We start from the raw sequence: 10,558 nt of genomic DNA, 5'->3' as shown, positions 1-10,558 counted from the left end.
TCCTTCCAGGTGGACGGAGGTGGAGAGTGGGTAGGCCCAACAGCTATTTGAAGCCAGAGGCGAGATAACTAAGCAGGCAGGTAATGCCAGATGCTTAGAACAAGTAATGCTAGCTGTTTGTAGCTAGAAAATAGGTCATGTAAGCAGGCACAGCAACTTGGGTCTAGTTTGGGGGGTTCACTGTCCAAGTTAGGAGAACTCACGAGCTCATCTTTGGATGATGCCTTCCAAACATCCACCTACCTGCAAGCCAGGGGCTTGACCTTCCAAGGGCCTCAACTGGCTCCATATTTGAACTCCAGGTGCTCAGCACGAGGAACATAGTACGATGGTCATGACGTGTTAGACAAACAGGAAGTGCTTAAGCAAGCTTTGGGGTACCAGAAGGAGCGATCTAGGAGGCATAGGTCAGAAACAAGTGCTGTTCTACTACATCAAGCCACACATAGCCACATCACCCTTGAAATGTCACGCAAACGGGCCTATAACTCTTACTGAGTCAGCATCTCAGGTTTTACCTCTTTCAGGTTCTCCCAGGCTCCAGGTTTATGAGGCCTCTTAAAGGCAGCCAAAGGACCATCATTTCTCTCCTCCCTTCATCCCTCTTACACTCCTCTCCCCCAGGGACCCCTCCCCAGAGAGAGACAAGGCTCTCAGGGCTCCCATCTTCCCAGGTCTGGGAGCAGAGATGCAGCAACGTAGGGCTGCCAAGTTTTCCCTCCTAATAAATGTAAAATCTTCTAAGTAAAATGCCCTTTCCAGCTTCCCTGGTGGCACAGTGATTAAGAATCTGCCTGCCAATGCAGGGGACACGGGTTCGAGCCCTGGTCTGGGAAGATCCCACATGCCACGGAGCAACTAAGCCCGTGAGCCACAGCTACTGAGCCTGCGAGTCTGGAGCCTGTGCTCTGCAACGGGAGAGGCCGCGACAGGGAGAGACTCGCGCAACGCAATGAAAAGTGGCCCCCGCTTGCCGCAACTGGAGAAAGCCCGCGCGCACAGAAACGAAGACCCAACACAGCCAAAAACAAATAAATAAATAAATAAATTTATATTAAAAAGTAAATAAATAAAATGCCCTTTCCAGAAAGAGCACTGCATGGAGATTCTCAGGCCTCTCAAAAAAGAAGTCTCATAGAAAAAGGCAAAACTGATGAACAATTGAGAGCACGCTGCAGTCATTTTTCCTGGGGTGGAGTCGGGGTGAGCACATCCTCCTCAACCAGTGTTCTTTAACAGTGGAACTTTCTTCCTCTCTCCCGTCTTCAGTTTTCCCACCTTTGAAACGATGGGGTTGGAGCTAATGATCCCTTCCAAGTTCTCAGACTTTAATTTTCAGGTCCCCCAGGGTGGGCAGCTGCAAGGTGGGGCCGTCCCCACCTTGCAAGGGACTCACTCCACCAGCACAACGGGGAGTGAGCCTCGCCGTTTTCTCCAGGAAGGAAGCCCGCTTAAAGGGAGGAGGAGCCCTTTGTTTGCATAAGTGTCATTTGCATAACCGGAAAGCGGAGGGTGAGCCACTGCCAGCCAGACTCCTCACCCTCCCTGGACAGGGAGCACGGGGACATATCCTGGACCCCAGGTAGTTTAGGGAATAAAGGAGAGTGTCCCTGGCCGGGCAGGAAGCAATGGTGCCTCCGAGTTTGGGACTGGAAGGTCTGTCCCTTCCAGGGTGGGACCCTGGGTGAGGCCAAACCTACCAGGGTGGGAGTGGGGTCTGGCCAGGGTTGCCCTGATGTCCAGCTGAACCGACTATGGGATGGAGTTTCAAGGGTGGGAGTGCTTCCCTCCATCAGGGGAGTTTTAGGTCAGGAGCAAGTCTGGGAGCTGGGGAGACAGTTGAAACTGACCCCACAGAGCCAGATGGGCCATCTGAGGACCGAAGTGTCCTGGATGGGGTCCTCCAACAAGAGCCAGAAGGTTGACCTTCACCACGACCACCAGCACTGACTGAACACGTACCATGTGTCACCCACGAAGAGCTTCCTACGTGCTATCCCCCCCACGCTCACTGCAACCCTTTATAGGTACTATTGTTGCCCTCATTTTACAGGTGAGGAAACTGAGACACAGAAAGGTTGGGAGATGTGCCTCAAACAACAACCTTCAAAACACATCAACAACCACTTAATTATGTCTGGGTTGCTATGCAAAGTGGTCTGGAATCAGATTCATCGGAATTAAAGGGACCTCCGTGGTCACCTGGTTCCACATCTCACATGATGTTGCAAGGCCCTAAACAACACTAAATCGTCGCTCTGCCTCCACAGGAGGGCCTCTGGTGCTGAGGGATCACGGGGCTGCTCATCCCCCCTTCCCAGATCAGATTCCCAAACCCCAAACCCCGAGACATGCTGACATGGACAAAAGTCGACAGGACAGTAGGAAAACTCCATGTGGCCAATATAGGAGCACACATCCACACATTCACGCAAAGATGCCTCATAAACTTCGATGCACATACGTATGTATACAGAGACAGACACAATGAATTGTATTTCAGACAGCTTTCTTTTCCTGGACAGACAATGCTGTTGCTCCTCTTTCCAAGTTCTCCCCCAGTTAGGTCTCCCTGTCGGCTTTCCACCCTTGATGGAAAGCTCTTCTTCCCAAGGAGCCACGGTGGGGGCCAGCCAGCAAGGTGGGAATACCAGGAGGCTGGGTCCCTGAGACCCGGGTGGGGAGAAATTGGCAACAGGTGCTTGTGGGTAGTATACCCACAATGAGGACACCAATGGAGGCGGCTCCTCCACATCAGCAAGCAAGGAGAGGCTGCAGCTACAGCCTCTGCCAAGGTTTGGAGGGTGGGGAAGAGGGTGCAGCTGCCTGGGCAAGATTCCAGGAGGCGGTCAGCTGTCAGTGGTGTGAGGAGTGGGGATTCCAGCAGCAAATATTTACTGGTGCTCACTTTATGGCTGGTGCTATGCTAATACTGGACTGGCAAGTTCAGGCTGGGCTAGAAAACTGTTCTTGCAACCCACTGGTTTCTGGTGGGACAGGGGACAGAGAAGCCCCAGCGTTAGGCCACTGTTTGAAGTAGATCACACTCATCTCTGGGCTTCCAAGGGGGTCAGGGATCTGTGAGGACCAACAGGCTATGGGAGAGACTGACCCAGGGGGCTACTAAAGGAGACGTATGCCCAGACCAGCCTAGACCACCACCCTTGTCCACTCTGAAACCAAGGCCAAGTCACTTCTGCGCAGGACCAGAGACTGGAAGGGCCCTGCAGCTGGCCCAGCACAGGTGAGGCCTGGAGTCACTTACCAAGGGGACCCAGGCACCTGAAGATGCTGGATCTCCAGCCTCCATCCCACCGTGACCTGGGAGTGCCCCAGGATGGCAGCCCACATCTGATCACCTGTGAGCCGCGTCAATCTGTACTCTCCTCTTATTGAGTGTGTCTTAGAATGGCTCCATGTGTGGTTTCCTCCCACACTGGTTTGTGTGCTGTGTACCGCAATTGGGTTCCCAAGCAATTTTTTTTTTTTTAAGTTTGTGGGCATCCGTGACATTCAGCATCACACTCACCGCCAACCCTAGGCATGTTAGTCAGACATGCCGCCTGCCCCGTTTATCACAGTGTACTATGATGTACCCAGCTGGTACTTCTGGTTGTGCCGGTCATGCCCCATGCTGGTCCTCTGCCTGAAATGCCCTCCCCGTACTCATCAGCTGTCCATCTCCTACTCATCCTCCAGGCCCAGAGCAAATCCACCCTTCCACAAAGCCTGACTTCCTCCTCCGCTCCTGCCTATGGACTCAGTTCTTGATATTTGTCATGTGTGCCTTTGAAACACATCACAGCCGCCTCTGATAGACAGCGCTGCCAACGAAGTGTCGGTTAACCCCTGCGCTGCCGTTTAACTTTTCATCCATACAGGTTGTTTCTTCAGCTGGCCTCTGAAATTCCTTGAGATAGGAACCCTGCCTCCTGGGTCCCCTCTACTGCTTTGTATTGCCCATGCGATGTGTGTGAGATAACTGTCAACTTGTGCCTGGGACCAGCAATGAATCAGTGAATGAGTGAGTGAATGAATAAGCAAACTGAGCCTTTGAGCCTCACTTGTGATAAAGGCCCAAGGGAAGATGACTATCAAAACCGAGAGAACAGATGGCTCCCGCCAGGAGCTCTGGAGGCTCCAGGGTTGGTACTTGGTTGGGGAGGGGGGGGTGGCGGGGGGAGTGGGCTTATGGGCAGTGGATGGAAGTGGGTGCAGGGATTCATTTTGTAGTTGTATTTTCATAGCAAACACTATTTTCATTCAGGAGTAATGGAAACTTGGGAGGAGACCCAAAGCCCCAAACCACCTGTTGGCAACACCACCGCCAAGGGGCAGCCAGTGCAGGGATCGGCTAGAACTCAGAATTCCAGCAGCTTCTGAATCCACAATGTAAAGATCACTCAACTTTATCCTGCTTTTTAGGATCCCAAATACCCAGCTGCCTGCACTTTTTGCCAGCTGTGTTAATGTTTGCTTTATACCGCCTGCTAGTGATTGTAAAATAAAACTTCTGTTTCATGTACTCAAAACCCAGTGGCTTTGGAGAGGGTCTGGAGGCACAGATGGGAAAAACAGAGGTGGCCGAGACAGGCAGACAGTGATAAGGAGGCTCGGAGAGACAGCGGGGGAGTGAGCAAGGGCAAGATCAGGGAAGAGCGCCGGGCGGAGGCCGATCAGGAACGAGGCAGGCGTGAGGCACCTCGCCCACCTCTCACCCCAGGTGTGTGGGCACAGCCGGCTGCTCTGTCCTCACAAAGGTGATGATGACAGGACTGGCAGGGGCAGTTCCCAACCCACGGTCTGGAGATCTACAATCTGTCAAACTTACCATAATTACTGTGCTGAGGTAGTTGGATGATGGACAACTTCCCCCTTCCTCATGCATCTGAGCATGCGCTCCGTTATGCAAAGCAAAGTGGATGCAAGAGTGAGTTGCTCAGCATCTTACGGGACGATGGACGGAGTGCACCGAAAGCTCGGATTGGGGCCAGCAGAACACCATGCTGAGACCACTGGTTCTAAGCCAGACTGCCTGGGATTGAATCCCAGCTCTGCCGGTCACCTGCTGTTCAAACCTAGGCAAGTTCCCTGACCTCTCTGTGCCTTGGTGTCCCCTGTAACTATAGAGCGAATAAGAATACCTTACAGGGCAGTTGTGGTGACTTGAATGAGTCAAGACTTGCAAAGCCTTAAAACAGTATCAGGCACGTAACAAGATCAGATAAGTGTGTGTTTAAAAAAAAAAATAAAGGCTTCCCTGGTGGCGCAGTGATTGAGAATCTGCCTGCCAATGCAGGGGACACGGGTTCGAGCCCTGGTCTGGGAAGATCCCACATGCCGTGGAGCAACTAGGCCCGTGAGCCACAGTTACTGAGCCTGCGCGTCTGGAGCCTGTGCTCCGCAACAAGAGAGGCCGCGATAGTGAGAGGCCCGCGCACCGCGATGAAGAGTGGCCCCCACTTGCCGCAACTGGAGAAAGCCCTCACACAGAAACGAAGACCCAACACAGCCATAAATAAATAAATTAAAAAAAAAAAATTAAGCCACATAAGATCTAATTTACATGGGATGGTTAGGCAAGGCCTCCCTGAAAAAATGACCTTTAAAACAGAGACATGAGGGGCTTCCCTGGTGGCGCAGTGGTTGAGAGTCTGCCTGCCAGTGCAGGGGACACGGGTTCGAGCCCTGGTCTGGGAAGATCCCACATGCCACAGAGCAGCTAGGCCCGTGAGCCACAATTACTGAGCCTGCGCGTCTGGAGCCTGTGCTCCACAACAAGAGAGACCGCGACAGTGAGAGGCCCGCGCACCGCGATGAGGAGTGGCCCCCACTTGCCACAACTAGAGAAAGCCCTCACACAGAAACGAAGACCCAACACAGCCATAAATAAAATAAAATAAATAAATAAATAAAAATTAAAAAAAAAAAAAAACAGAGACATGAGAAAATGGCAATCTTTATTTTTCTTTCTTTTCTTTTTTGCCACGCCGCGAGGCTTGTGGGATCTTAGTTCCCTGACCAGGGATCGAACCTGTTCTCCCTGCATTGGAAGTGCAGAGTCCTAACCACTGGACCACCAGGGATTTCCCCCTAAGGTGATTTTTAAAAATAATTCCAAAAATAAATTTACATTTCAAAATATACACTTTGAGTACTTTCAAGTCTTGGGGATGAATCTTTGACGAGTCACATCATGCAGCTCACCTGGTTCAGTTACCGAAGGTAACACCTATTTTCTGGAGTTGCAGCTGTAGCCTGGGGAACTGAGCTTTGCTCTGCGGGAGGCCAAGAGCTTCAGTGGGAGCAACTCACAGCTCTGGCCTCCTAGGCCTTGGCTCTGTTTGATGAGATTGCCAACAGTTGCACGGCCCAGAAGACAAGAAACGAGAGGAGGGACAGAGAAGGCTGGCCTCTTCCGTGGGCCACCAGAGTCCAGCCTGGATCTGCGGGCTCCCCCACCAGCACACAGGCTGCCCTGCAGGGCCCTGCCCCAGTGAAGCCGAGCCGGTGGAGCTGGCCATCCTCTTCTCCCTCCAACTCTCACCCTGGAAGACTCTGCCGTGTTCCCTAAGTCATACTCTGGACCTTGCCCCTCACTTGATGTCATGAAAATTCCCCTTATGCCACTGCCCGGGGACTCTTCCTTTTCCTGTTCTCCCCCTTAAAGTGACCATTAGAATCCTCCCAAATTACGTACCTACATAAGAGGGGCCTCCTACAGACAACTGGAATTCGGGTAGGCTGCAGTAGGAGATGTTTAGGGGCAGAGAACTCTCTGAGAATGCTTCTGACACAATTGTGCTCACAGCTGACTCTCCCTCCCGCGGCCAGTCTGGCTGGGGGCCACCACTGGGGAGATGGTCAGGAAGGTGGGGACATTCCCCAGCCTCATGACCAAGAGGGTCTGAGCCGTCTCACCCCGTGCGACGCCTTGAGCTGTAAGTCAAAGACACTAATTGCAGGGAGACATCCCAAACCCTTCTAGTCCAAATCTCTGTTTATAAGTAAGGAAACTGAGGTCCAGGGAGAGGAAGGGGCTTGTTCAAGGCCAGGTGCTGCTGAGGCTGAGGGTCCCACACACACGGCCCACCTGCGGGAGGACCGCCCTGACACCGGCCTGCGCTGCCTCAAGCTCTCCCAGAGCACTTTTCTGGGAGGCAGAGTAAGTTTAAAACGTCCCACTGCCGTGGCTGCAGCACAAAGTCACCCTCTCTCCGCCCCTCTGCTGGCTAGAGCGCCCTGAGTGCCAGGAAAGCCTGCGCTCTCCTCTGCTCAGCAACCGGGAAGCAGCTCTGGCTGTCCACAACTCACACTCCAGCGAGAACACTGGGGCCCCGAGTCCTCCTCAAGGGCCAACAGGATGGCAGGCAGCGTGAACGTCTGGCGCCCTGGCTTGGGATCCGTAACGATCAGAGTCTAAACACACACAGGCAACCGGAGTCTCACACTTTCCCACCTAAAGTGGGTCTGGGCTCTGAGCCCAGCCTTCCTCCTTCTTCTGGGGGTCCCTAGGCCTATGCTCCTGCAGAAGCAGCCCCTCTGGCCCCATCAAGACCACCTGGCCCACGCACGAAGGCCCCAGGCATGGGAGAGAAGAGATCTCAAAGCACAGGGGAGTCGGACTTGGCTTCTCAGAGAGATCAGTTTCATCATCGCTGGGCGGGATGGTAGCCACCCATCACTTGTACCACAAGCCCCTTCCAGGGCCCTGTCAGGCTGGGCTAGGCTCCGGTCTTGAAGAGCCCAGAATCTCAGAGAGGGTCACCCAGATTGGCTAGGGCAGCTGGACAGGCCTGAGAGGACACTTATGTACTTCCAGCCCATGGCCTTGGCACATGTGAGAAGCCCAGAACTTTGTGCACGGGGCAGGGTCTGAGTACACATTCTGGAAATGCATTTATGCTCTGGCTTCCATGGAAGGGAGGAGGGATCAAGAACAAGGGCCAGGTCACAGACCTTCCCAGCCACCAGCCACCATACTGATACTCAGGTGGTTTGTACCAGTGGTGAGCTGAGGGCACCCCAACTCTGGAAGGCAGAGCTGTGAGGCAGGCATGCAGGGCGCTGGGGGGCCGGATGGCTGGGACCGTGAACCTGCAGCCCAACAGAGCAGCTGTGGGCCTGAATGCTTAGGGGTGAGCAGTGAGACCCCGTGGCCCTAGGCACGCACCTCTCTCTGGCCTTGCCCTGTGTGGCATCTCGTCCCCTCTGATGGCCTTGCCCTGTGCCCGTCTGCCTAGCTGGGTGGTCTGCTCCAGGACGGCCAGGACTGCCCATCTTATAGGTAGGACTTCCCTACAAAGCCCACGGTAAGTATTCCAAAATGAAGGGAGGGAGGGAGACATTTATATGCTGTGTCTATCCCTACGAAAGAAGAAAATGTTGGGGTTCAGAAAGGTTGCATCTGGAGTGCCAGGGGCACGAGGAAAGGCATGGATGGGGAGGCCCATTGCATGGGCATGGCTGATACACACCCAGTTCCGTAACTGATACATATTAACCAGTTATGTGACCTCAGGCAAATCTTTATGTGCTCCAGTTTGACTACAAAACAGGGGTAAAAATACCTACCCTATCAGCAGGGTAAAAATTAAGATAATAGATGTGAAAGTGTGCTGGAAAAGATGAAAACACTATTCAAATCTAAATCTATTAGCGTGATAAATACTGTGAATAATAGCAACATTAAGAAGATTAATCTTTGCTGCTTGGAAGGCAGAGCAGGCAGAGGCCCAGGGCTGCCGGGAACACAGAAGCCATGGGGAATGTGAAAGCAGGTCTGCCCCCTGCCCCCGCCCCCAGCCGTGAGCTCTAACTCTGCTGGATGCCTTGGTAGGGGAAGGGTGCTAGATCACCAGCTCCAGGTCTGTCCTGCTTGGAGGGGGCTTGGGGAGAGAGGGGATGGCTAGCTCCCAGGAGAGAAACAGGAGCAGCCAGAGGGTCGGGGCTCCCCAGGCTGCCCTACCCTTTCACCAGGTCCTGCTCAGCCTGCTGGAGGGGAACCCTCCCTGGTGTGCACCCCACAATTACACTCCTGGCCTGGTCCCCAGGCTGCCCCCGGGCTCTGCAGGGAAACTAAGGATAAGAGGGTAAAAGAGCGATGTTAGGAATTACCACCTCTGTTCTTTCTCCCCATAGGACACACATACTCCCTCTCTGCTTTACCCCCTTTTAGGTAAGAGAGTTTTCTAAAGGTCTGACCTCAGACTTCCTTCTTTCAGCAGTCCCATGAATTCCTCCTCCCATCGCAGCTCTCCCGAAGCTGGGACACACACTGGGGGCCCCCTACACACAGCCCGGGCTGTTAGGGCACATGAGGGATGCCACCCCTCCACCCCATGCCTGGGCAGTCAGGGATACAGACGGTGACACAGCCCTCAGAGCAAGAGGCCACCGTGACCTGGAGCCTTTCCCTCCGCGGTGACCCAGCCCATCACTGGGGCCTTCGGCTCCCAGTCTGTGTCTCCTGCCTGCCCTGGGCACTGTTTTCCTGGCAAGGCCTCTCCCTACAGGCTCAAAAGGTGTCCGGCCCCAGAGACTAAGGCAGCTGGATGTGGCCAGGTGGTCAAGGTGGAAGGGAGATTCCTGCACCGTCAAAGCTCCTTGGGGACATGGGTGGGACCACAGGGAAGAAAAAGAGAGACGCTGATGGAGGACACCAGCGCCACCACGCTTGGCTCCCACTCTTCATCACAGGGCTGGTCTCACCCTGGGTCTGAAAGGATGGAGAAGGGCGCCTGGCTGGCCGGTCTGGCCTATGCTGAAACGTTGACAGACAATGGGTTTAGGAGAGAAGAAAGGCCCTGGGAGTCCTGATTCACCAGGCCTGCACCTCATGTCATGACTGCTCAGCTCTGGAAGCTTCTGTGCCCCAGGGTCCTCCATCTCTACCCATGGGCAAGGGCACTGGCTTGGTTACCTTGCCGTCTGCTCCACCCCAGGCTGTTCCTGAGGAAGTGGGCTCCCCATTTCCTCTGAGGTGATGTTGCCCCAGCAGGCAGAGGACACAGGACAGCCCTCAGCTGTCACCTCAGCTGCAGAGGCAGAGCTGCAGTTTACTTGTTTGCCACTAAGAGCTGACCTGAGATCATCGTATCACACCCCTCCTACAGATGGAGAAATGGAGGCGGAGAACTGTTCATTGACTTGCTCAGATGCACTTAGAAACCCGAGGCATAATCCCAGTTGGGCTGCCTCCTGCCAAGGGCTCTTGGCCCTTTCTGGAAGCAGTGAGTGTCCATGACCACAGGGATGAGAGGTTTGGCAGTGCGGGGGCGAGGGGAGGGGAGGGTGTGTCCAGCCTGAGCCCTGGCAGCTGTACCAGCTGCCTCCTCCTCCCAGGTATGGGCCCACTCCCTCCACATGCCCCAGGGCCCTGCTGCTCAGAACCTACTCCGGCTCATCCCCAAGGCCGAGAGGTCCCTCTCGGGGTCAGACAGCGCACGTCCCCTGGCCAGGCTCAGAGCCACAGGGAGCAGAGAGGAGGGCAGCCCCACCTGGGGCTCCCTCACGTGAATTCCCGGGGCAGGAGGGTCCTCACGGCAGCTGGTCCCCA

At 54.4% G+C, this 10,558-nt stretch overlaps 1 long non-coding RNA gene across 1 annotated transcript; it reads left to right on the top strand.

Moving 5' to 3' along the window:
- The first annotated feature begins 1,038 nt into the window (after positions 1-1,038).
- Positions 1,039-5,541, top strand: LOC309641832. The gene is made up of 2 exons (XR_014252780.1): positions 1,039-4,145; positions 4,268-5,541. It is a non-coding gene; the product is annotated as an uncharacterized lncRNA (long non-coding RNA).
- The last annotated feature ends 5,017 nt before the right edge of the window (positions 5,542-10,558 follow it).

The sequence above is a fragment of the Balaenoptera physalus genome, assembly GCF_965194825.1.
Source record: "Balaenoptera physalus genome assembly, chromosome: 13".
Taxonomy (NCBI): Eukaryota; Metazoa; Chordata; class Mammalia; order Artiodactyla; family Balaenopteridae; genus Balaenoptera; species Balaenoptera physalus.
The sequence above is the reverse complement of the archived record's forward strand: the minus strand, read 5'-3'. Positions and strand labels throughout refer to the sequence as shown.